The 22,699-nt window shown below is 40.8% G+C and overlaps 1 protein-coding gene and 1 non-coding gene across 4 annotated transcripts in view; both read left to right on the top strand.

Moving 5' to 3' along the window:
• The window catches only part of LOC124170490 (rho GTPase-activating protein 7), a 365,673-nt gene that overhangs the window by 26,088 nt on the left and 316,886 nt on the right, over positions 1-22,699 (top strand). The gene's annotated exons all lie outside the window — the stretch shown is intronic.
• Positions 73-154, top strand: Trnas-aga. Its single transcript has one exon. It is a non-coding gene; the product is annotated as a tRNA-Ser (tRNA).

Below are 22,699 nucleotides of genomic sequence, written 5' to 3'. Positions count from 1 at the left end.
TTACGTGGCTTCTTGATGATAAAAGTTGCGAAGACTCCGTTGACTTTGTTAAGTGACGTCTCCGTCATTAAGGCAGTCGTGGCCGAGTGGTTAAGGCGTCTGACTAGAAATCAGATTCCCTCTGGGAGCGTAGGTTCGAATCCTACCGACTGCGAAATTTTTTCAGTACCAGCACTTTGAATTTATAAATAAATCATTTTTTATATACCATGCATTGTATTTAATCTAACGATGGAAATAAGGTTTGCTTAAGACAGTGTTTTGCAAAGAAGGTGGATCTTAATGTTTTTCCATAATGTATAGTTACTTTACTGTTCATAGGCTTTTTATTCATCTGCGGAATGATCTTGATACATTTTCAGTTGGCTGAGCTAAGATCACTATCTCAGGAATATTTTTCTGCTGTAGATACGTGTCATGCTCATTGCTGCTACGAGCGTTATTAGTATGTCATCCGTTATCGTTACTTTCCGTGAATAATTCTCCAGCAATTCATGGATTTAAAAAAAGTTTTTTTTTCTGGTGAAAATATTTGGGAATCTTATTCGATATATTTAACTCTGCTGCAAAGAAGAATTCTTGGGTAGAATTCATCCAAGATCGTAGCAGTGCACTTAGCAGGATATTGCCGCTCTGGACACTTTGTGAATCCCCTCGAAGTATTTTCGGAATCTTTCCTTCTTCGATAGAGTCCACTTTCCTTCAGCAATTAGCGTCGTTTGAGTGTGGCACTGCTTGTTTCCGGAGGGACTTGCCTTTTTCACTGCCTCCTGAGGGACCAATTGTGCTTCTACTGTACATTCCCTTCTCTTATCTCATTTCACCCTTCCGGCCCTCATAACCCTCTGTGTCCTTCCCTACGCTAGTCCACGGAAGAGTGCTTCTCCTCGGCACATTGCATCCGTATCTGGTTGGCAGCAAAACTCTCGTGGCATGTGTATGTGTGTGTGTGAGTGGTGATCACGTCAGCTTCGGAATCGCCATTCCCACAGCCTGTTTTAAAGATGTTGCATCCCCCACCCCCTTCAAGGATGTTTTCCTCTCATCCTTACCCTCCCCCTCCCTCTCCTCTGCCGCTCTCCCCCCCCCCCCCCCGTTCCCCCCTCCTTCTCAATCTCCTCTCCCTCTCGACTTCTTTCTTCTACTTAGTCGTTCCTTCTCCCCATTAAGACAGATGACAGAATAGAACTAAGCGGTGCTGGTTCTCGCATTTTATTTTGCTAGATTGTTCTTAGTTGTGGCTAATAGTGCGTTTACACTGTGCAACATGCTATGTAAAACAAGTTACATATGACATGTTTTACGAAAAAGTTACAAATCCGTGTAAGAAGTTACATGTAAGTCCAGTGGCGCCGACTCCATGGGGCCTGAGGGGGCCCGAGCCCCCTCAAAATTTCGTTGTGTGTGTGAGGAAAAAATGTGCCAGGCTTGTCGATTTTCCCCGGAGAGTCCAGATATCGAGATTCGAGTTACCAGGGTTCTAATGTTGATCATATGACTCTTCGAAAATGCTTAAAAAACTTATAACTCACTACTTATCAAAATTCCTGGGGCAAGATCCCCGGTTTGGGCCCCCCCAATATTTTTTGTAAGTCGGCGTCCCTGCATGTAACATTGTGTTACAAAATAAAACATCGTGTTTTACCACAAGTTTTTTTTGTTTCCCGCTTGAGTGTGGGAAACCAAAAAATTGTGGTATAACATGATTTTCGTTTTATAACACAATGTTAAATGTAACATGCTACACGGATTTGTAACTTTTTCGTAAAACATTTTACGTGTAACCTGTTTTATATAACAAGTTACACAGTGTAAACGCACCTTAAGTTTGCTCGGCTGAATCTTAAAATGCGAGACAACCCTGCAGTTCAACGTTAACCTAAGCACTGGTCTGTGCTCATCAATGCTCAAGCGGAATCGCACAGGAAAGGTTTTCAGCGACGAAAAGAGTGATCGCTCGACCCATAATTTTTTTAATCACACGCTCATTTCCACCGCCCCTTTTTCCATCGCTTATTCCGTCACTTTCGACATTTACAACTGTAATTCAATTTAATGCCCAACGTGGGGTTGAAACGGCCTTGCGTTCGATTAGCTGAAAGACGGTACCAGCCATGATTTCAGCTATGTAAATAGATGAGGGACGTGCCTTGTGATGGAAAACCCAGCCTTCAAGCCATCGCGGAGAATGATCGCGGGAAACGGTCGTTTTTTTCCGTCACCACTTGAGCGATCGTTGGAAAGGCATGGAAAAACTTACCGTATGATTCAGGCTTTACTCAGTAACACTTGCGAGCTCTGCCACTTGAAGTTACTTGTGTCATAATCGAGCAAGTAGTGTAAATATTTTGTATGTTGTAGCTTGAGAGATGTGTGATCAACTCCGCTGCAAACTTACAGCCATTCCATATTACTTAAAATTTGCCACAACAGGTATTCTTCCCTTGAAACTCGGCTATCTATCGCCCCAGAGTTATGAGGCGATTTCGTAGTTAATTGATGGTGATACATTCGACGTTTGGCAGCAGTGTCTCATTCTCCGATGACGACCGCGATAACGCCACGAGGAGTGTACGAGTGGAACTAATGCATCGCGGCTCCGCTCCGCTGGATCGTGCGCGGGCCGCATAGAGCTCACGGCTGAGGCAGACGGAAAAACGATACGCCTAATCCCAAGCCGTAAATTGTCGAGCGGTAATTAATGACGGCCGTTGTCGCCGTGGAGGCTATTGTGTGTGTGTTCGAAGCAGAGGGCTCGTGGGGTCGTCGTGACGGGTGGTGGACCGGCGCCAGCGGAGCGCCTCCTCCCCGCGGGGTTACCACCTCTTCCCTTGGACACGCTCCCAGCAACACGCGGAAAATCAATCGATGCTAGGAAAGGATTTCTCGGAAAATTATCCGATTGTTGCGTAGCTGGAATTCCTTCGAACGCCTTGCTATTTTGCATGCTTGCGAATTCCGTATATCCATAATTGAAGGAAGTATTATACCTCAGTTTGTATTACTTTTATTTTATAATTCTATCATTTGATTCTTTTTTGCTTTCTTGATTTATCCGTTTCATTTTATCGAGTTTCACTGGATTCTTGTACAATATATTTTTTGATTCTCAGGAAAATTTGCTCTAACGTTTATTTTTATCATCAATACTTCCAGGCTTTTGCCAAAATTATCAATAATAAGTTGAAAGACTTTCAAAATATTTTTAAAAAGTTTATTATCTCATTGATTCTTGGTCATCGAACAAGGTCTGTATTTGTTGACAGCTCAATAGTAATTTTACTGAGTTCATTTATCAGTACTGTAAAAACCAGCCCTTGCTTTCGTTAAATGTCCACTGTATTATTTCGTGAGCAATATCCTGAGTAACTACTACACTGGACGTATTATATTAGTATTGTTCGTTTAAAAGAAATCGCCCAGGAATAGAAGACAATATAATCGATCATGCTTGTTTAAAAAAATGAAAGCAATAAGATATTAAATACATATGCGTACTAGTATTATTTTGACCTCGTTCCTACATTTATGTATATTATGCACGCATCATTTCTTTCCATTCTACATTGTGAGATTCACTCCAAGCTTTGGTGGCTAGATCCAGGACTTTCCGCCTACTTGCCATCTCGATATCTCCCCAATCGAGCGTTTCTCCCTATATCTCCGGAAGAATCATCGGCCATTCTTCCATGGGCATATTCCTCAATCGTTCCCCATCCTGTCCGAACTCAGATGAGTGTGCGACCGTGCAATATTTCAGCGCGAGCGCCCTGTCAAACTTAAATCGCCTCTTCCATTTTCTATCTCGCCTATCGCACGATGACCTATTATCAAGCCCATCATTGTTTTTTGTGCCTCATTTATTATATTGAAACGGGGAACCATCTCGAGCTCCGGTATAGTCCTTTACAAATGGTCTTTCGTCTTTCATCATGTATTTCCCCAGCTGGCCAATGCTTCCTCGTTTTCTATATTCCACAGATGGCCATCGTATTGAGGTTGCGCGGTCAATATCTTGCTTTATTTCCTAATGCTATTGGCTTTTATCCAAGCCGTGTACCTAACTGGATATATTTTATTTATAGGTATTCCTTTCAGTAACTCTGGTTTTTGATATTTCTTCAAGGCAAGCTAGTGAATGATCATGAAAATCCGTGCAGCATAATATCATTTAATGCATTATGTCGGCATATTTTCGGTGTTTACGAAGTTTTTCGGGTTTCTCGGCAGATTAAGGACTTCTATAGAGAAATTTCCCACAATCCTCAGTGCAGTTACTCCATTAATTATAATTGTGATTTATTAACGTTTCCAACGACGCATTTACGTTGCAATTTACAGCGAGTCTTACCTACCTTCTGATCGTTACTTTTTTCTTCAACTGAAAAAAATGGAGGAATTCTTCTCTTGGAATCAAGTATTGTTTCACTATCATTCTTTCAAAACCAGTTGTACAACGCTTCTAAGGAATCCAATTAATGGGATCATTGATGATGCGGCTGGACTTTTTTGCTGCCTTGATGAGTAAGTAAGTGAAGACAATTTCGGTGGAGAATTTTATTTTATTCCCCATACATGATTTTTTTAGTATACCGGGACTAGCCACGGACTAGCCACTTTTTCGGGAGTCACCCGCAGATTTCCACAGGGAAGAATGACGCCTAGGCGAATGATTTTTTCAGTGTGGATTTTTCGCACGACCCATGCATGAAATTTGGAAACGTAATGTATCTAATAGTTAATACCAGAGCAAAGGATTACGAATGAGTAATATCATGCAAATGTGGGAGTGAACGAAACTGTACTGTCCGGTGGAATTTGTCTCTCTTCAATTGTTTTTTCTGTCAGTGTCTGCATCTATTTTCCAATTTATATATTCATAACGCAGCCTCGATTGTATTGACTATGACCCGGGGAGCCAATCAAATGTTTCTTCTAGTGAAGTTGTTTCTTGGATGGAGCGAAGACGGTTTTCACATTATCTTTGGTTAAAAATTGTTCCGGAAAACGGTATCGGGTGAATTCACGCTCTCAATCTTTCTTTCGTGCCCGCGATCTCATTTTACGCGCTATATTTATTGAAGTTATCATTATTTTCATCCATCGATAGGTCCCTGCAACGGGAACGGAAGAGGGAGAGAGTTTTCTCCCATCATGCTCTCTGATATTTGCAGCTGCTTTTCCACCATGTGTATTTTTCCCAAGGGAGGGAGAGAGCCGCTTTCGCTCTTGTCCTGGTGTATTCTTCTCTGTCCAGTCGCCTAGCAACTCCTTTATTGCCCCCGTCACTGTTTATTCATTTTATTATTTATCGTCAATCGAAGTGCAACTGTTTCTTCTCCTTTTCTCTCGCCAAGAGAAATGGTGCTTCTCTTGGCTTCTCTCCTTCCATTACCTACCCTGGATCCTGGTGATCAGTGATATCCATTCGCCGCCGTCAATATCGACAATTGAAACAGAACCTGAGGAAGATGGTATTTCTACATTGACCTGTTTTCTAAATGCTCTTCGTATCTGTTCTCGCTTATTTCATATTTTTTTGTGAAAAAAAAATGTTAAATGTTAAGTAAAATGGTCAATCGTCATGGGAATTTAGGCAAATATATCTCGGCTTTATATCTTTTTGGACCGTATTTTCGCATTTTTAAGCATTGGAAAATTATTTTACTCTGCTCTTTTGAGTGTGCTTCTCCCTTTTTTTGTTACTGTTTGTTTGTTTTAACTTAGGTACTAATGCGTGTATTATTGTGTTGCAAGTGACGATCTAAATTGCGGAATAACCTCATCGCTTGGCCCTAGAAGTATTCAACAGATGTTGTGAATAAATTACTCTTGCATTTAAGTCCTGATTTGAAAAAATATTTTTTGCATTGTTTCGTAAACTATGTATTGATATCACAAGGTTGAGTGGAACTTAGATTTCATTTCAGAATCCAACGCGTAGACGTTACCAATTTTTCATTAGTTTATTTTTAGCTAATAGGAAGTTAATGTCCCTTCTCCGGTATTGCAATCAAAAATCCTATCAGCAATGCTACCCACTCGTAGCATAAAGCATCACTTATTTCTGCATTATAAAAATAGCTAAAACGTTTATGGAAGGAATAAATATAAAGAATGGTCTTGTTCTTTCATGGGATGGTGTTCTTTACTTTTCCTTTAGGTTCCCTGCTCACAAGGTGATGCAATCAAAGCTGTTGGCCACTTATCATTTCGGAGTGTAATTTCGTGTGTTTTTCTCAAGTATTCATCCATCCCAATATCGTAGGATACCGTTGCTCGATCCAAATCTGCCCGCGGAAAGTTCAGTATAGTCCTATCTGACGCAGTCCGTCTTCCCGATCAAACATCGCCCATTTCTCTCCGTCTCTCCTCCACGCGCACATTATGCATTCGTGCGCGAACGTCCACTCTTCACGCTGTGAGCGTTGTTCCGGTTCCCTTGCATTTCCATATCCCAGGCGTGGAAGCCTGCCGCTCTCAAACCGGAGTATGAATTGATTTTAAACGCTCACGTGTGGCGAGACACGAAATGGTATCATTTCATTTATTCTCTAAAATTTCTCTCGAAAATGTTTGCGTCCCGATCACCGTTCTGGAAAACGTTAAAAAACTGCGGCCAACTTAAAAAGATACATCACATTCTGCATACGAGTTGTATTGGAGAAATTTAAGGGCAATTTGAGGAGGAACTGCCGGTTGACGCTCCGATTCGTTGGTGAAGTATTTAGTGGAGAAAATCTTCGTGAGTGATCTACTTTCTCCAATTGTAAAGTGAAATTTTAGGTAGGTATTAGGGACTCTAAAGATATAGATAATATTTAGAACGGTCGGAGGACAATATCCGAAGTGATTAAATCATATATTTCTACTTCATATATATACTTAATTAAAGCAACATACATTGTGTAAACGTATTAGCGTGGTAAGTAACAAGTAAAATAGACTTTGAAAAAATTATCATTAACCCTTGTATACTGACTCCGTTGCATGAAATTGCATGAATTTTGTTAAATTTGATGATAATGATGAGCAAAATTCCTTTATTAAAATTCCGTAAGTTTAATATTAATATCCCATCCAACATAAACATCCACTCGAATTAGTGGTGAAACACACACATTAATCGCTGTATTAATGCAAAAAATACGGGTACTAATTTATTATAATTAACTTAATGTTTTAGGAATGCTTACGTAAATGTTTTCGGAATGAAATGTTCATTGTCATTCAGTGTTCATGTTCGGCATATAGTATCTAATTTGCAGCTGACGCTCTATCGGAGTAGGTAATGCTCTTGGCATTCAGCCTTGTGCCTTATCTTATTTCTTCTTTCTTTGTTCCCGTATCTGATTTTTCTTTGTTTCTTCTCTTTCCTTACTTTCCACCGCCAATAATTCTCTTAGTTTCTCTCCTTATCTTTCAATCTCCGTCTCCATTACCTCATTATCTTCCTGCATTCTTCCAGTTTTTCGGAATTCTTTCGTGTGTCTCATGGGAGTCCTTTCTTAAGTGTTCTTCTTGGAAATATTTTGGTTTCAGAAGATTCGAATTTTGCAATTACCCAACAGATTGCAGATTACCAAACCCGTGGTATTTGTGGAAATTCTTTCGATAATTGGTCCAAAAAATGGAGTTTTTTACGACTTGTAGAGTTGATGCTTTTTCACTCATGAGTGACTTTTTTCAAGAACCCGTACTGTAAATCCTGCTTTACTGTTTTTTTATCGGGCCAATCCATGCTGTTACGTGCATGCCAATTTGGAAAAGGGAGTATTTTGAGGAAAATATTCCTTGGAAGGTTTGGTAAATAACATCATAACAGGTTCAATCCTCGTCTTGTGTAATTACTTATTTCGTGGTTTTATACTCTTTATTACCTTCACCATCCTATGTGAATGCTGAAAATAGAGCTATGGTTGAATAGCGTTGTATTGGCTACAACAATATAGCATCCAAATTCCTGCTCCTGGTATTTCATCTCTGGCAACAATTTAGTATTAAATTCTATGCAAAACTTTGGTTTTGGCTTCTCATAAAATTTATGCTAATGTACTCCACGTAGTTGTACTTTTATTTTTAAAATTGAAAATTGCATGCATTATGATGAAAAATACCTACCTTTTTCCCTTTTTATATACTTATTCAGCATGCAGGTATTAATAGATATTGGGCCATCAAAATATCAGTGCATCAAGCTGGCACAATCGCAGAAGCAATAAGATTGACTGGTGACTCTTAATATTTTATAAGGTAATGTAAAGCAGTGGGTACGGATGAGGATTTTTTGAAATTACACTCATTTGTTTGGATATCGGAAAGACAAGTAAATATGGGTACCATTGCATAAGAAATCGTGGACTCCCCATAGGGATACGAAAGGGTTATGTAACCCTGTGGAGAGTGGCCCTGAACTTCGTTACGGCATTGGTTTCTCTCGGACCCTTTCGCGCGGATCGGTGCCTCAGGGTAATTTTTCGGGCCAAATGAATGCGTAACTACCTTCCGTCTCGTCCGATCGCCTCGCGCCCCTGCCTCCAGTCATCAATTGAGCCATCAAGCGCCGGCGAGAGAGAAGGGGGTGGGCCTCTCTCGTTCAAATACAAAAACTCCTTCGCCGCCCTTTCCTTCAATCGCTCGCCTTCCATCGTCCGCTCCGTCGGAGAGGAGAGTCCATCTTGGATTAGATAAGCCCGAAAAGGCGTCCCGCTTGTTTTTCCCCCGTAAAGGTCACAGTCCGTCGGGTTCAGGGGGTGGAGTGTGTTTTCCGTCTCCTTTCGGGCCAGGGCGATAGCGCTGGACTAGAGTCCCGGTCTCTTCCGTCACTTTCAGAGCTGTCTTCGGGAATTGGAAGAGGAATTTAAGGCAGCAAAGTTTACTCAGTAAGGTTTATATTGTTTAAATTCTTACGTTAACGGAAAAATCTTTTGTTCCTTTATATCATGACTAGGCAGCTTTTCTCACCTCGTCTGGCAGTGATGTAATTTTGAATTGTTAGAAAAACTAGTTTTAGTAGCCCTCGATTTTTTCAATAACAAGAATTTTGGTCCAAAAATGAAAACGCCGAATTGACGCAAAATAATTTTATGCTGATGACTTGTGCTATATTCAGTCCAGGTATCTTTTATTAAATAAAAAAATATTCAAAGCTCAGCAATCATGTCATTTGGTGTGCGATATCTTATCAGCGATTCCAGCGAAGTGGTTATAGAACATTTATATTTTATTAGCGTCTATGATACACAATATCTTTGAATTAACATCTGTGTGATTGGGTACTGTTATTCAAGTTCCTGAAAGACAGAAGCTTGTTTCAATTTCCTTTTATAGCCTCCTTATTTAACGAAGAAGGGATATGGAAAATTTTCCATTAATGTACGTAAAAACCCACTACGCTTTTCGACCGAAACTCGACGGTCATTGTCGAGTACATTCTGACGGTTGAAACTCATCGTAGGTTTTTTTCAAATTAATCTGTGGAAAAATTGCATCTCTCTTTTGTATTAGATCAGGATATCATTCCACTACATCTCGCCTGCCTCGGTTACTTTAATTTATAGCCTTCATTAATAATTATATTGGTGTCGAAGGGTTTGACATATTGTAGACACTCTGTGCCAACATTTCAAACCTTATAAAATGCTAAAAATTTTCTTTAAATCCTCAAGATATATTTAGTTATTTTTGAAAATTAAATAATGAATTCATTCCTCGCTGATATACCTGGATGACTGGACAGTCCGTGCCTTCGACGAGCACATGAACCGAAAAACGGACCTTGTCTCGGGATAAATCTAATACGTCAATGAAAATGCGTTCAATCACTTAATAAGTGACAAGTACGTCGCGCTCAACGACGGAAGATGAAGTGTTTTTTAAGAGCATCATCTATCGGCCCTCGCCGCCACTCTCCTGAGTGCCGTGCGTCAGAAAGTTTTCCTTTCGCCCGTTCCCGCCACTCACATCCATCTCACAATGAGGATGCAATGGGCTGGTGCTGCTGGTTTCATTCGCGGGGTGTAGTAATGCTCCAGAGAGAACCCTGATGTTCCATTAACTACCACCATAAACACGAAAGTGGGTCACTTTTACTTTGACCTTTTTAGCCTTCAACCCGTCCACCACGACCTTCAAAAATCCCACGTGGAAAGTTTTATGATTCCTCGGTGGTTTGAACTCTCGATACGCTGCTCATGGGATGGTGTGTTATAAAATTGTCCAGTTCCCGTTGTTCTTATTCTCTCAGTTGAGCTCAAGCTGTAAATTTCAGTAGGGTCGTTTTATAATGTATCATGTGTGTCAAAGTTCACTGAAGTGATACGCGTTGAGGTCAAGCAAGGATAATGAAATTATATTTTAGATCTATGAGTTTTTTGGCTTTCATGAGGATAACAACATCCTAGAAGGTAGTTGTTAAATGTACAATTCGGAAAGGTTTTCGTTCATAATTGGATCTTAGAGCTTGCTCCTTATTCATCCGTTAAGAATTTCTACTCTTATTCAGAAATAAATAAGTAAGTGCGTGTGGCAGACGCCCATATGTGATTCTCTTCTCCCCACGAACAGCTTTTTTTTTTATAGAGTATGAACTTTTTTCAGGAAACATTTTAGGAAAGATTGTGATGTGCGTGCTACAATGTAGTTGAAATTGCATCACATTCGAACCAAAAAAGTATTCCATACCCAAGGTTTTACCCTGGCACTTTGGAGTGCACGAAAGACTATATGCGTTAGTATCTTTACTTAGCAGAGAATCTTGACTGCCTATTTAAGTACCTCATGACAGCCGCTGGCGACGTGAAATTTCCTTCACTTATCTCCCAATTTTTTAAATTATTGCTGTGGACACAAATATTCCGATTTCTTTGACTGACGCTTTCTTTCTAAGTTTCACATTCTCATTCCTAGCCTTCATTCATTCGTTCTCCGTCACCATAACCCTTGAAATTTATCTCTTTCATTCCCTCCCCTACTTATCATTCCCCCTCCACGACTACCACCAAATTTTCCCTGCCCACCCCCCAACCCTTTTTTGAGGGTGGGCCTTTTGGTGGCTTTCATTTTTTCCCCTTCAGCTGTCGCCTTCCTTCCGGTGAACAGAGTTTAGCCCGCTTGTCTTCCTCCTTCGGAAAAGCCTGTGTGTGGGAGCGAAAAGCGCTGCATATACGGTGCCTACTGCTGATGCATGCCGTTTACACACACAATTTGATGAGCAACTCCGTTTTTTTCTACCACCTCCTCATCTCTTGCTATCCCTCCATTAAACAAAATGGAAGTCAGTGGTTTTCGTTCCGCGGGAAGCGGGCTTGTGGCAATAAAAGGTTCGTGGGTGTGGGCAGATGGCTTGGTGTATATCGTGAGCAGCTATATGGTTGCGTCGCGCTGTTTTGAACTCCGCTCTCTCCCTAGGATCAAGCGGATTCACTTATATATGAGTCGGTATCGGATTCCCTTCCGTCCCTTGAATGTTTTAGATTAGTGGGGCATTTTTTTGTTATCTTCTCGCCGACTGCGGTTAAAGAAACGCCGAGCGCGAACAAACAAAATGTGGAATACCACGAAAGAAAACTATTTCACGGCTTTGAATAGTAAGTGTACAGTAATTGTAAGTAAGTACATATTTTCTATATAGAGACCGCAGAGTGGCACACTTTGATCTATGCGTATTGAATTGACATCAGTTTGTTTATAGCTTTAGCATTTCCATTGGAAAATTATTCCGTTCAATGATACGCTGTCAATGAAGTCACTTACTCTTTATTTTAGTTTTATCTTGTGATTTTAAACCGCATGTATTCTTATATATTTATATGAATCAAGGAACTTTATCAATTATATTATTTAGTCCTCCATTTTCGCTGGCATTTTACGTATCCCGTGTTTTTTATTCTAGAATTCAGTGTTTTTCCAGTAATGGCTCCTCGTTTGCTGACATTATCTTTTCGAATTGTTATGTTTGGATTTTGGCCGGAGGTCATTCCGCTCGCTAATATTGACTCTAGATATCCATTACAAGAGCGCATCGCACCCGTTCTCAAAGGCCTAGTTCGATTCATTTCGTGTCAATCTTTTAATGCCTAACCTAATTTTCGGCTCAGGCGCGAGTTGAGTCCGTTCCTACAAAAAGTCAATGCGTGTGATGTCGGATGGATCGCAATACTTCTCTCAGCATTTATCTGAGTGGGCACCAACCGGTTTCCAGGGATCACGTCATTTTCAAGGTGTGCGCATCGAGAAGCCCTTCTCCAATCCGACTTGCCTACTTAACGTCGGGTCAAGAAATGAGGCGTGCGAAGGAACGTCATATCATCTGCGAATAATTTTGTGAAATGTGTTCCTGCCGTTGAAAAACTGCCTCGAAGTTATGCACTTTGTGTGCCTCATTCTATTTTCAAGTTTATTTTTCATCATTTATATACAATATTTATGTTGATTCTGGTGAAATTATGTTTTTCCTCGAGTGCTGGATTTATTCCTCGTGTCGTTTCTTTAAGAATTATTTACTGCTATTTTGCTGTTTAATAGTTAAGAGCACTTTCAATGATCCAGCGTTAATATCAACAACTTGATGGCGTAACCCATCACATAACTTGAGATCGTTATTCGGGCTGCGCTCTTGCATTGCGGATTAGTTCATCTATGGGCCAATGTAATGGCCACATGATCTGTGGTGGTCATTATTACGCGCTGTGAAATTTTACCTGTATAATATGGATTTCACATTCTTCGCGTAGTTAATGGCATATTTTTTTTCATGTTTACCGAAATATATCTATGTTTTCAAGAGACTTCAAAGTGCTAGGTGGCCCTATCCCCCAGCCTGAATTTGTGATATCACCGCCTGTGACTTAGTTTAGGGTGAACTTTACTCTCACCTGTCCGAAGAATCAATCGGGTTGAATTACTAAGTGAGTGATACATGTTTTCGGTGATTATGCTCTTTAGTATTCTCATTATTGATTTCCTTACGGTTGAGTATTATCTCTTATGCTAATGGGAGATAAATCAGCCATTGTAAATTTTTGCTTAAGCTCTCTTTTTAAAGTTAGCCCACACCGTCAAAGAAGATCGCGCTTCAAGTCAGTTTTTGTGTCCATTATCAACCTCTCCTTGATATCTCTTTCCGAATTGATCGTCACGGAAGACGATGGGGAGCCTCAGTAGAAAACATCCGACAATTGCTGGAATTGGATCTTATTTTCCTTGGCCGGTCAGTATTTTATTGTGATTCTTGTGAATTTCATCGTCATTGAAGGGAAGTATCCAGAGGGAGATGTATTTGATTTCTCAAGGCCTGTTTAACCTTTACGAGTCAATTTCTAGATGCGTGAACGCGTGAATGAACACGAAAATGCACCGTGCACCTTCCAACTTGTGCGAACGTATGTACAGAAAATAGAAAATGTTCTAATTTGGTTCGTGCATTCGTACATGTTCCGTACCGGTTCACAAAAATCATCAATGCAAACAGACATTAACTCGTACGTGTTAATGTATCGTGTAAACAATGCTTTAGCCTTGGACCAGACTCCGCGGAAGTGATGCTCGGGTAATTTGGCCATCTTAAGCTTCCTCGCATGAGCCAGGGGTCCTTATTAACGATGATTCATCATCCACGAAGAAGAGAGGTTCTCTACCGTCCTCGTTTCTGGAAACGGGATGCCTCCCGGATTCTTCCAATTGCCCCGGACCCAGTCGGGCAGCGGCCCAACATCACATCACCGCTCGTAAGCCCATTTACAATAGCTGCCAATTGCTCTCGTTTCAAAGGGAATTCCGCCACGGTCCGTTGATTAATTTTATATTTTTTATACAACCATCTGGCTCGCTTAGAGTTGTGGGAGACTGCTGTGGGATTGGATTCCGGAAGACATTTCTTGGTAGCACGCGATCTTATCTTTGGATTCGGGATGGTTTATGATGCGGACTAAATGCTATTAAGGCATCAATTAGTTTCTCATGAGAGTTTAAAAAAAAAGCAGGCCATGACGGCTAATTAGGAGAGAGTCGGCGTTGTAGCCCACTTGAGGAACTTGATCCGCTTCAGAAGTTCCTTAGATGTTTGATATCTCTTGTCGAAGAAAATTTAAGAAGACGTTTCGCTTCCGCTCGAATGGTCGTATTATGAAATAGTACTTATTCAAAAAACTCTATGGTATTGAAATAGTGCACACAGGTACAGTGATCCCTCTCCAAAAAAACATCTGCATAATATATATCGCATTTGAAAATTCTTGTTTTGGTACAGGTAGGAGCACTGAAGTAAAATGTTTATATTTAAGGGCGAAAATTACTTTGAAGATATATGTACTATATATTTTATGAAAATATTTAAAAGATAGCTTAAGTTTTCAACAATTAATGCAATGAAAAATCAAGGAAAAATATCATCCTTCCATCTGGTGAAGTGATGTTTCCTTTAAGACTGTACGTTTCCTGAACTCAGACCTTCACCTCTGTGTTATTACTTTAGATCGACATTTATACGATTGTTGGCTTTATTCTTCTTGGTTTTCCAAATTTGTCGGTTTTTCTTGACCTATTTACAGCTGGTAGTATTAGGTGAATTAAAATGTAGGTAATTTAGAGGTCTGAGTCAAAGCTGAAATCGCAAAATAAATTCCGGTCACTTGAGGGAAAACTTATTTTTCATCCCTCAAGTAGGCGCTCTCAATCATGTACCTTCATAAAATTGCCAAGTAGTCCACTTTTGGGGCATTTTTTACCTTCCAATGATTCATTATCCTGAATCGTGTTAGTTTTACAGGTTAGTAAGTGGACCAACGGGATTAGATGGTGTGAAACTAGGACGACCTGAAGATTGGTTACGTGTTTCGAATGTAATCCAGGATGTTTTTTTTAGTGTGCATGTTTTTATTGAGGTGCTATCGGAAATATAAAATTTCAGTTTTACAGCCACAATTGGGGAGCATTTATGGACCGGAATACCGTTTTACCGTTTACGGAATTAGCCGGCTTCTCTCGAACCGCTTGAAGTCATAAATTTGGACTCCAATACGCGTGTGAGGATTTTGTCGGTGAATGATGGAAACACATTTTCTAAAGATCCACTGGGAAACGAAGTAAATATTGTTTAGGCGATATTACCGGACTCCAGGTTAAGCCACAAGCTTGTAAAACGTTCACATATTCAGGGTAAGGGGGAAGATTAAATGACATTTAATTAAGATAAGACATTTATTAAATGTCCATGGGCCACTTCGAGGATTTTTGCTTGAGGGTGCACGAAGGCTCCACCCGGGATTTGAACCGTTGCCCTTCTGTCAGCTGCTAAGCGCTCTAGCCACTAGAATACCGCGCTCCCCCAACATAAGTTCCTACGTCACTGCTGCTGTCATCTCCTACAGACTGGCCGATCTCCCTCTCTGTGCGTGAGCTCACTTCCGATGGATTTCGTCGCTCGCGATCAGGGTCACGGAGTTAAGTGTGGCGGTTTTAGTGGGCCAAAGTTCGACTCGTTCCTCCTCCATCCCTTTTCTGTCGTAATTCAGCGGATCACGATCTCTTCTTTTCAGTCCACATGAGAGGAATAATAATAATAATAATAATAATACGTCTTTATTGGGCGAGATTGGGACTAGAAAGTCCCATCTTCCATCTAACCAAAGTGTATAGAGGAGAAGAGTGGGGCCTCCTAGTTGTTTTTTCTCAAAGAGCGGCGAAGAGATTATTGAGGGGAGGGGATAGTTTTCAGTGCGCCACCCGAGTCGTAAATCTTGACAAATGTAATGCGCATTTTTTTTTTTTTTTTTTTTTTTTACCGTATGGGCGCTCTGCGTATGTGACGGTATGCTCCGCTCTTCGGCCTTCGTGTTTTTTTTTAAATTCTCGGTCATCCCTTCGGCTTTCTCACGCTAGGTCCTCAAGCATTCAGGTTCCGTTGCTGTGTAAAGAAAATGACTTGCCAAAAACTAACGGTTATATCCCTTCCTTAAAGACTCAAGTTTTTTGCAAAAAAATTAAGCAAATGATGGTCTCATATTTTTTGCCAATTTTCATGGCGTGAACTAGATAGATAGATAGAAAAATATCTATTATTCCGGAAAAATTCCGTAAGAACAAAAATAATATTAAATTACATAAATAACTTACATTTTCCTGGCACATTACATTAAATGCAATATAAATTATTGCAATGATAAATGATTACATTGATATTCCATTTCATGACATAACCGATCATAGCAAACGCATGAAATATAGTTTAAAAAAATGGCAAATTGAGCTAAGTACTTTACAATCCGGATTTATACAAACAAAAAAAATAGTCTCATATTCTTAACTAAACAAAAAAACGCTACAGCAAAAATAAATTAACCATAATAACTAGGACACAAATTTGAAAAAATAAGACCAACTTATGCCATTATCGAGATAATAAATAATCACAATATTTTAGTTTAAAGGTTTTGACAGATATGCAATTTTTACATCAGTTGGTATCTCATTCCAAATCCGACAAGCGGCAACGAGAAAAGATTTACTTTAAACAGTGGTGCGATGCCCAGGGAATTATAACATATTGGGATCGGACCTAGTGTACATTGTAGAGAAAAAGGGACAACTAAGGAACAAATCATACAGATACCTCAGTGATGTGTTTTTAAATAGAGCAAAAGGATCCCAGAAGGTATTCTCTTCGGTATTTAACGTTGAGTCATCTTAGTTGCTTATTATATGGGGTGATGTGGACGTCTCTGCGAAGGTCAAAAATGAACCTAAGGGTTACCTAATTAGGTGGAGGGAAAAATTTAGGACAAAGGTGCGACAAATTGAGGGACTTAACGTGTGTTGTAAGAGGTTTTGAGTTCCTCATCTCTTTCTGGGATTCAGTAGTCGTGTCGTGATTCACGCAGTCAGTAGCAATTACCTTAGGTTTTTGAGGAGAACGGATGGTGAGTATTATCTGGTATTATCTTCAAGATCCACGAAGTTGGAGCATTTTTTCCGTGGTGGAAATCTTGCGTCCCCACCAATTTTCCTCGATACTTTAGGCGCAGAAGGTACTCAATATTTTTAGGCTACTTTTCCTGACATTTTACAACGTAAAAACTAACCTTTCTGCGCCTATTTTTACTAAAAAAAACTTCACATATTTCAGTATCGTACCAGTTATAAACTTGATCCTTTTTGACTTACACCTACAAGTATTTCATCCCAAAAATCTTCATTTAAAATTCGGAAAATGTTATTTACCATGTAATATTTTATGTGGCGTTCTCTTAAAATATCGTTAGCTGCTTCATCATCCCTTTTGGCTCCTCAAGTATTGTGAAGGTAATGTTTCAAAAGAGTGAAATGTAATTCCTTTTTGCTGAGAAAACTATTTAATGAAACTCCATTCAAAGAAATTGATTGATATAGAAGTTAATGCAATTATTTGCCAGTGGAAATAGAAGAATATTGCAAATTTCACTCATATGACTTTTAATTGTCACGCGACCCGAGTTTCTTTACTGTATATCATACTCAGATCAACTTTTTTGCTAGCCTCGGTGGCGGCGGGGTAACCTCCTCGCCTGCCAAACAAGAGGTCTGGAGTTCGAGCCCCGACTGGGTAGGTTTTCCCTGTCCAGGGCATGGATGTTCGGGTACTTGTAATTGTTAAATTTGTTGAGTACCCCGATATAAAATGGCCAATATGAGCTGTATTCGGTGGTTTCAGTTTAAAGTAAATAAATAGATAAAAACAAATAAAATTTTGTGTCGTCTGATACGGGGGCTCCTTAGCATTGCAGTCTTGAAATCCGCATCTCGGGATAGGGCACCCGGGAAGGGATAGGGCATATGCTCACTAAAATTCCTCCTCTCCATGTCTTTCGTCGTCGTAATCATTTCCTTTCATCGCGGAGGAATAAGGAAGGGCTGCAAGAAGCTTTCGCTCTTTTTTTCCTCCTCGCACAACGACAACAACACCCTCCCGACCGTCCTTCTCGAGTTTTTTGCTCGGTGACAACATCGGGGAAACTTCGCCTTCCCGTCATGTGCTCCCCGAGTGACGCAACCGCCGCCGCCGCCCGCCCTCTCGCGCTCACTGCGCCTCCCTCGCCCGCCACCCTTTCTCTTCCCCTTCGCTAACATTTCCTTCACTCTCCTCGTGGGCGAATCCTGTGTTCCACGCCCGGATTTCACGCTCTCTGCCGCTCGCCTTGAGGCTTGCCCCGAGTCTTGTCATCAGATTCCGCTCCAGGGTGAGCTAACCCTAGATTCACACTTTTAAAATCCATTCCTTTACGGCCGCTTTACACGGGGCACGTACTTGCACAATGTGACGTGTGTACGAAGGCGCAGTCAAAATTGCGTCGTGTAAAACGGTGAATTGCTGGAACACATGCGAGAATGCGTGGACGTGAGATGGCAAAATAGTCCCTATTCTAATTTCGTTCATGCATTCGCGCAATTCCTCGCCATTTTAGAAATTAATGCAGCTCTAACCTGCGCAATTCCGTGCCCTGTGTAAAACGGCCTTTAGAAATGCGGTGCAAGAAAGTAAGCACGGGTAAAGAGAAGTGTGTCGTCTTCCATGCAATCGTACTTTATCCTTACATATTAATTTTGCACAAATTGTCTTTAAGATGATAGAATCATAACATCATCATCACCATCATCACTGGTCAACAATCCTAGGATTAGTTTGACGCAGCTCTTCACTCAGTTCTCCTATCAGCTAGTCCTTTCACACCTACGTATTTCTTCTCTCACAGTAAGAGTTAAACGAGCGAGAATCGCGCGCTACTTGAAACGAGTCCGCGGGCCGGATATTAGCCCTCCGCGGGCCGTATTTTGGGGACCCCTGCTCTATTCAAATGTGGGGTGGGAAGCGTCGATATTACTACACTGAAAATTATATCATAACATATGAAAATTTAATAGTAACACTCTTTCTCTAAATTCTTCGGGGGAAGAAAACAGCATTCTCTAATTCTTAGTGATTTTAGTGGTACGCGATTGGATAGATTACATCCGTCCTTGCTGGATGTGAATCATTTTTGCGGTCAATTTTGTGTGTAAGCTTTGCGGTTGTCCTTCTCTTGCGTTTGTTGCGCTCCGCAGATTCGGTAAGAATAACCTATTGCTTCTATCGTTCTCCTCGTTTTATTTATTATCCGGTTACGGGTTCAATAGAAAATACTGTATGACGTGATTTTATAAATTATTGCTGGAAAAATACATTGCGGATTCCCATGCATATATTTACTGTTTCTATGTGTATTTGTTGATACAGTATATTTTTGAAGTAATAGCAGGAAAATAAATATTCCAGTGGATGCTCCGATTTTTTTAATGTTAACAATATGCGTGTTGTAGCTCAAAAATGTGTCCTTTTCTTGAAAAAAATGTCTTGTGAGTGCAAATTTTAGCTTCTCTAGTGTATTAAGAGCCAAAATTAATTTGAAACATTACAGTCTGTAACATTTAATATGCTTGGGAGTTGTGGAGATTATATATTTATTTCTTGTTTTTAGAGAGTTCCACGAAAAAATATGATCAACTTGATCCTCCGCATTGTGGTAGCCAACTTAGTCGAGGATTATCGATTGGAATTTCAGCAATTTGATAGTTATCTGCCCGTATGAATGGAATGAAATACTTTTAAAGACGGGAAAAAATATTTCCATTATTTCGTTGGCCTCAACCTCTTTGGAAATTTCACCATTTGAATGCGAGAGTTATCTCACATGAGCTATAACCGCGCTGGCTGGGGAGCGTATAATTAGCATTCGTTTCATTTTCATTGCAGACGTTTATGTCACAAGGATACTCTTCTCTTAGAAACCCGGATGCTTTTGAATTAGTCGAGCCAATGTGCTAACCTTGAGGTGCTAAGTTTTCGACTTTTTTTGTATTCCTGAGAAATAAGCTTCATTAATGCTTGGGCATCGAGTTCTCACTGTGGTCGATTGCGTCACCAGATTTTATGCGTCTGACCTTTGCATGAGATGGAAAACTTGTGTTGGATAGTAGCAATGCCCATTCCGTAGTGGATACTGCGTAATATGAAGGGATGGGCTGAGTTGCAGAATGCCATAATCATTATAAACACGCAGTTTCAAATTACCTTTGACGCTGTTGTTGTTAGACATAACAAAGACCGTAGATACGGTTCAACGGTACGTCACTGATGAAGAATTATGCTTTCTTAAGCAACTATTTGGTTAAACTATTAGCACTGATATCACATAAATAATGATCAGTCAGTTGAAAATTCTTTGGGGACGATATCAAGAAGCATTTTTAAATGGATGACTTCTTGGCTAGCAGAAATTTATGGACTAGATTAACCACGTTTTGTGTAAGATGGGAAGTACCAACCTAAAAGTGAAATCGATTTTTTTTTCGATTTAGAGTGTCCTACCTCCTCTTCATATTTGCTTAGAATTTACGCGCAGTTTCCTTCGAAAGGGGGTCGCACATCGCTCGGGAAATACCCCGGTCGTTGTCGACGATTGACTGAGCGAGCATGTGTTGATGGAAGTTCGAGTAGTGTGGGTGCATTGCCTCGAAGAGGAAGAGGAGGCGTGCGGGTCGAAAGAAACGGACGGCCAGCACAGATGGCACAGACACAGACGATCTCACTGAGACGGCTGCTGCGGTCGATCCGCGGGGGTGGATTGCGCGATCAACTGGCCAATTCAGACAATCGTCTTCTTAAAGGTCCGCTCGCCTTTCGCTGCATGTGGCCAATCGCTCGGTACATGAACGGAATAATTTAAAGAAAAAAAGGAATGATTTTCCGTTTGCTTTGTTTCTTTTTTTCGAGCGAGCAGATGTCTTCGTGAACTCTCTACCCTTTATTATTGGCAACCTTGCAGATATGATGCGTGCCATTAGAGCGTCTTCGCCGCTAGAAAGTAGGTTTCCATTACCCGTAGGGAAGGGTTGGAAAGAAGTCTTTTTGGGGGTTTTTTTCCTCGTCTTTTAATTATGAAGAGCGATACGTTTTGGATTCTGGAAAGTTTAGTGAATAGTGAATACTATTTCCCATTTTCTTATGTCAATACAGGCTTAATCCATCGTCCAATTGAGCAGAATAATACAAAGAAAAAAGAAAAGTATATTATTTTCCATTTGCAAACTCTTTCCGAACGAGCAAATCTCTTCGTAAACTCATTACCCTTCATTATTGGCAACCTTGCAGATATTATGCATGCTATTAGAGGTTATGATCTGTTGAAATAAGGCTTCCGCTAAAAGAGTTAGAAAGAAGTGTTTTTCGGGGGTTTTCTTCCGCGTCTTTTAGTTGTGAAGAAAGATTTATTTTTGGCATCTGGAAAGTTTAATTAGTGATATTTCCCATTTTCTTGTGTATGCAGAGTTTTTTTTTTAATCTAATATTTCTAGCCTCCTAATTTTGCTTTCGTGTTCTGGAGAATCATTTTTTCACTCGTATTGCATGGTCCATGCATTACTATTAAGGGTTAAGTGCTAAAGCTTCGCCGATAATGAGCACTCACACATGATGGCCTAGCCTTAGGGCTCATGATACACTCACCCAGCAGGAAAGACTCATGTTGCAGTTGATCAGTGGCATAGTTGTGTATATTTAGCTGATTAAATTATATTTTTTGATAGAAAATCACATTAATTATAATTATTATCATTGTCATATGCCCTTAGTAACTAGTATACAGTTCCCCTCCCCTTAACCCACTACTGAACCTCATAGAATTGTGTACTTTGCGTATAGAATGAGTCTTATCCGTTGAATGAAAGGTATGGAATCGACTGAAGAATAGCTAGCCTTCTGTGCGGCATGGAGTGCTGGCCGACTGTGGTGGGGGAAGCTCCTCCAGGTGCGTCGTCAAAAGTGTTGTCGATCCTTTGTCTCTCGTTGTTTCTCCACTCACGCGGCCCTCGTTCGTCGAATGTTTTAGAGAGAGAGGGAGAGATGGGCTGTAGCGGAAGGGCGTGTGCAACGCGTGCACGAAAAACGCCGCGGACACGTCTCGTGCATTTCTATGAGCGACCCGTGTTGGAAAGAGCGTCACGAAGGCGTGGATGTGTGAATACGCCGTCAACTCTCTTTCCTCGCTCTGCGTTCGAGGCCCGTCCCTGTTCGCCGCGACTGCCTGGTCTATCCTCAAGAGTGGCGCGACCGCCACGGAGTCCTCCAACGGACGGCCACCTCCATTCGAGTGGCTTCGTCGCGTCAACACCACTCTGCGGCTGGGAACCATGTTATATTTTAAAATTATGACGTATGCCAAGGTGTTCCATAATTATCTTCTGATTGAAGGATCTAAGGTTTTCCTGGCGAATAGACTGGAGGAAGAGTTCTCGGGTTTCCAGCCGGGTCCAAGGGTTTTTCAGCACCGACGTTTCGAAGGCTAAGTCTGCCATCGTCTTCAGGGTGAATAATCTTCCGATTATTACTTAATACCATGAAGGTCTGGTACACTACACATTAATAGGTAATAAGTGAAAACAGGTTTGATGCTTTCCGGCGAACTGTGTGGGTCAACTACTTTCGGGATTCACACCGCGTTAGAAAATCCTTTTTTCGACGTCTGCTGGGCCTTTTCGGGCTGCTGAATGATCCTGATTGAATGCTGAGAATGAGCCCCGAGTCGGAGAACGAAACGTATGTAGAAATAGAATTTATAACCCGGTGGAAATCCCGAGAGAACGTACTAGGTACCTACGTGAACGCGAAAATGAACGCCAAAATGCACCTCGC

Source organism: Ischnura elegans, chromosome 1 (genome assembly GCF_921293095.1).
Source record: "Ischnura elegans chromosome 1, ioIscEleg1.1, whole genome shotgun sequence".
In the NCBI taxonomy this organism is placed as follows: Eukaryota; Metazoa; Arthropoda; class Insecta; order Odonata; family Coenagrionidae; genus Ischnura; species Ischnura elegans.
This window is presented reverse-complemented; position numbering and strand designations above follow the sequence as displayed.